This window comes from Rhineura floridana, chromosome 22, assembly GCF_030035675.1.
Source record: "Rhineura floridana isolate rRhiFlo1 chromosome 22, rRhiFlo1.hap2, whole genome shotgun sequence".
Lineage (NCBI taxonomy): Eukaryota > Metazoa > Chordata > Lepidosauria > Squamata > Rhineuridae > Rhineura > Rhineura floridana.
Genome location: NC_084501.1, coordinates 15,232,902 through 15,238,349, shown reverse-complemented (window position 1 = coordinate 15,238,349; position 5,448 = coordinate 15,232,902).

Below are 5,448 nucleotides of genomic sequence, written 5' to 3'. Positions count from 1 at the left end.
GATCTGCTGAATGTGAAGGCATTCTAGAAATGCCTGTTTAACATCTGCACTCCTTGCGTTATAGGCCAGGAAAGAAGCTGTCTCCCTTCCTTCCTTCCATCAAGGAGCCTTTTCTGCATCTGCTGAGAAACTCAGGTGCAGCTGTCATCAACAACAGTTTGAGCTCAGAAGAAGCCAATATTCCTCTGTGGCTACAGATTTAAGCAGAAGATGCATGGACAAGCTACACATCAACTGATCTTCTCCTTGTGAGAACCCTGAGATGCCACCATTTGTAGCGCATAGTTGTATGCTATTTCTTTAAAAAAAGAAATATAGTTACTTGCTATATGGTTCTTTCAAAACAATACTCACTTGCTATATATGAGATCATGCTCCATGTAGCAACACGGTCATGTTTTGGTTGAACCTTTTTTCTTATGACTACTGTATGTGTTTAATGTACAGCTGCTACTGGTTTTGCTGTTTCGTGCAACCTGAAATTTCAAACTGTGGAGCTGTGTTATCACCCTTTGCTTTCAAAATAAAAGTCTTCATTGCATCAAAATCCTTGTTTCCCTGCTTTTGGTGTATTGTTGTGTTAGCTTTCATCGAAGATGGGATGCCTCTGGAAAGCAAAGAAAGCACACCTGACCACAGAAGGGGTAGTCAACATGGTCTGAACTTCGGATGTTGTGGAGTACAACTCCTGTCAGCCCCAGCCAGCATGGCCAATAGCCAGAGATGATGGGAGTTGTAGTCCAGCAAACATCTGGAGGGCAGCATGTTGGCTATTGCTACTGCAGGACATAGGCACTGCCTTGTTCAGTTAGAGCAAAGAGCTGGTCTAGAATTCTGTATTTGATAGAATCTGGCTGCATGCCAAGGCATTTGCTCTGTCTGTATTGGCTGTCTGACATTGAAAAATCCACTAGTTCTCAATAAGTAAGTGTGTGGATTCATTTATTTACAGATTGGGGCAGGGGAGACGGGGAGGGGGAAGTTTAGTCACTCTTGCCTCCATCTGCGATTTGATATCGGGCAGTCCAGGCACTGGTTGAGCAGATCCTCAGTGAGGATTAGAACATATTGTCATATCCAGCACTAGGGGAGGGAAGGGATTTGTCCTACACATCCCACGTAGGTCTTCTTAACTGGAAGTGGTGAGGCAAGGAAGCCCAGTATTATCTCTTGCTTGGTCCTTCTGAACATGAGAACATAAGAAGAGCCTGGCTGCTGGATCAGGCCAGTGCTGCATCTGCTCCAGCACCCTGTCCTTACAGTGGCCAACTGGATGGAAGCCTGCAATGCAACTCTCCCCACTCTACTTCTAATTCCCAGCCACTGTGGAGGCAGAAACATAGACATCATGGTTAGTAGCCATTGATAGCTCTACCGTCTGCATATTTGGGAGGCCAATATTCAGGAATGATGGGAGATAAGAAAAGACCTGTAGCTGGATCAGGCCAAAAGCCCATCATAAGTCCAGCATCTTATTTTCACAGTGTCTAACCAAATGCCTCTGGGAAGCGCATGGGCCACCAGTGGTCCATGAGCTTCCTTCAGGTGGTCCACAGCTTGTCCACATTAAAAAGTCATATGGAATTTTAATAGTATTTTTATTGCTGTGTTTACTTCTTACGTTGTATTTTATTGTATCACAGTTTGAATTCTGTGGGATGCAGTTTGTACTGCAATACAATGCAATGTAAGATGAACAATAAACATACAACTAAATATCCTGCAGCATCCAGCATAGCTCATTGTAATTGCCGCATCAGGCAGAAAACCCATTAAGGCTGCAATCCAATACACACTTGCCTGGGAGTATGTCCCACTGAACCAAATGGAGCTTACTTCTGAGGATAGAATCCTAGAATTGTGGAGTTGGAAGGGGCCTCTAAGGCCATCAAGTCCAACCCCCTGCTCAGTGCAGGAATCCAAATTAAAGGATACCCAACAGTTGGCTGTCCAGCTGACAGTAGACATGTAGACACACATTGGATTGCAGCCTAAATGTAGTCCACCAAGACCATCTCCAATTTTCAATTTTCAAAGGGTACATGGGGGGAAAGGTTTAGGAACCATTAATCTAGGCTGCATCCTTAGGGCAAGCTCATCTTTGAATCAGTCCCATTGAACTTACTTAGGACTGCCCTGTATTATTATTATTATTATTATTATTATTATTGAAGAAGAAGAAGAAGAAGAAGAAGAAAATTTATTAGTCACTTGATACCTGAAGGTCCCCAAGTGGCTAATAAATCTTAAAACAAAATCAACAAAAAAAACTATAAAACATAACAATGAACAACAACAAAACAATAGCAACACCACCCACACACAGCCACAGGAGGGTTTGGCAGCATTTTAAGAAACAAACATCATATCAATCTAAATCCAAGTTCCTCAAATGGCACACCCTCTGTTGGGAATTGGCCTTCTTTGGAAGAACCTCACAGAACATCTGAGAGAACTTCCTCAGAGAGAACTTCCCTTTCTGCCAGGTGTTTCCCCTCAGCTGATGTCTGGACTTTTTTGGTTCCCTTTCTTGTGCTCATTAAAGGAGAGATGAAAGGGAGAGGCGTAATGCTCAATTTGTCTCTCCTATGAAGTTCTCCCCTGTTACTCCTTCCCTTGAGGAAGTCTTTGAACTTCCTTCTTACTCTTCTTCCTGCTACAGACTCTGTCCAGGAAGGCAGATGACATCTGTATCACAAGCCAACTAACTATTTGCGTGCATGGTTTCTGTAAACCTCAGATATTTTATTTATTTATTTAAAATATATATACTCTTCATCCCCAAGGACAGGAGTGGTGAACCTGTGGCCCATGGGCTGTGATGTGGAAAAAATGGACCAAACCTGCAGGTTGATTAACTGTGAGTTTATTCAGCAATGCATTGGGGAACTAATGCATTTTGTGGTTCATTTTAAACATATTGTACATCACTTAGAAACTGTGGTATTAAGTGGTATATACATTATTAAAATTAATATCAGCATCATCAAGAACAACTGTAGGCCTGGCTATTGTGGGCTAAGAAGTGTTTAGACTGCATGGATCTTTGATCTGAGAGGACAAGACCTTGCTTATGCCCTTCAGCCTTGCACTTGCCCCATTTCCCCTAGGAATGTTTTCTATCTAGGGATGAGAAGAAATTAGAGAAAATGACTGTACAAAGAAACATGAGTTTTTGATGCAGGAAATGGCTTTATTTTGAAAGAGAAGTGAAGCTTCTCAAGGATACTCAAATCAGATACAGCTGTTAAATTAAACACAGAAAACTCTGAACCCATTCTGGAAGATGGAGGTCAGTCTCGTTCATTGCTTAGTGAAGATTGCCTTGAAAGATCCTCTAGATCTGCAGCTACATTTTAGACAGGGAAGAGATGACAGAGTGGTTTTTTGAGGAACATTGGGGTCCCTCAGAAGCTTATCAGAGGGTCTCTCAGTGAGAAGATCAGTAACAGTGGGAATGTTTCCCATAAGTATGGCTTGCCTACCCATCTCTGTCCATAATCTTCAGCCACAGCATTTGAGTTTTCTATAGTACATTGTCAGCTCAACCTAGGTAGCTGTGAAGCCAAAAAAAGCCTCAGCAGTAGACAACATGAACTGAATGTAGTATCTAGAATATGACCCGGAATCCTTAAGAGAAATGAAAGAAATGCCCCCAGAAAACATTTTTTTTTAAAAAGGCCTATAACACAAATGACATACATGCTGAACGTACATTTCTAGAATCAATGGGCCTTATGCAATGTAAGTTTTACTGGAGGAGACCCACTAAAATTAATGGACATGACTGAGATCCATTAATTTCAATGGGTCTATTTTAAGCAGAAATTAGCTGGGGAAAATAATAATAATAATAATAAATTTTATTTCTAGGCCACCTATCTGGCCGTGTCAACCCAAATCTCTGTAAATTCAATGGATCCAATATCTTGATTCTGAAATTCCTGGCTTTCCGTCATCTTTGTTCTGTGGTCCCAGGGTCTAGTACCGCTGGCAAGGGCTGCGTTCACTCTGGCTCCTGGGCGTCGACTTCTGAGAATGACGGCTCGAGGAGACTGCACCAGTGGAGATGGAACTGTATCCACCACGACTTATCTCCTTGCTGGATTGAATCAAAGCACAGGGGTTGCATTGCTCAATGCAAAAAGGTTGGTCAGGGCAGTAGAGGGCTGGCCCAGGGATGCTCAGGGTGAAGGGTGGTGGCTGAATGGTCACAGTCATGGGAGGGCAGCTGGCATAGCATTCGTTCCTTCCACAAGACATCTTTGCAGAATTGGTGTCTGGGTCTAAAGAAACACATTCAGGGTGGGTGTTAGGTACATAGGATATAAGACCATTGGGTTGTACCCAAGTGAGTAGACCCAATGAAATTAATGGTTCTAAGCTAGTCATGTCTATTAACTTCTACTCTGAATAGCACTAACATCGGATGAAACCCATGGGAATCTGCCTTGTCCTAAATCAGACTATTAATCCATCTAGCTCAGTATCATCTACACTGACTGGTAGCATCTCCCCAGGATTTCAGGCAGGAGTCCCCCCCCCCTGCCAGTTTTGCCTGGAGACATCTGGGATCAAATCTAGGACCTTTTGCATGCAAGGCAGATGGTTTGCCACTGAGTTGTGATCCTTTCTCTATTACAGCCTTTCCCAACCAGCGTGCCTCCAGATGTTGTTGGACCACAACTCCTCTCTTTCCTGACCATTGGCAATGCTGGCTGAGGCTGATGGGAGTTGTGGTCCAACAACATCTGGAGACACACTGGTTGAAAAAGGCTGTTCTATTAGATACAGCATGCAAGGTGAACCACATGTGTAGCTTACAGTGCCCATGTTGTTTATTCACAGGAAATCTTTATGGGAGGCATTCCTTTGAACTCTCAAGCTGAGTATACTGTTTTAATTGCCATATGGTTTTAATAGGATTGTTTTACTGTGTGTGTTTTAATTATGAACACAAGTCTTAATTTTTGTGTAACTGGATTTTGACGGGACCTATCCAAAGTTAGTCCTACTCGGTGTAGACCTGTTGAAATTAATGGACATGATTAATTTAGGTCCATTGATTTCAATGGGTCTATTTTGTATAAAATTTAGTTGAATACAACCCATAATTTGTAACCTGCTTAAAAGCCTATTTTGGTGGCAATGACGATGATAATATATTTCACCAAGGACTTGTCCACCTATTCCTGATCATCATGTAAAAATCTACCCAACACTTACCCAACCATAATTAACTTAAATCTGGCCCCACCTTCCACTCACTGAGTTGTATCCAAAATTAGTCCTACTCAATGAGTAGACCCACTGAAAATGATGAGCATGGTGGACTTAGTTCCATTAAATTACAGGAGGCTTCTCTGAGTAGAACTAATACTGGATACAACCCACTTTACAGTGCATAACTTTCTTATCTTCTGTCTCTTTTGGAACCATCATCACCAC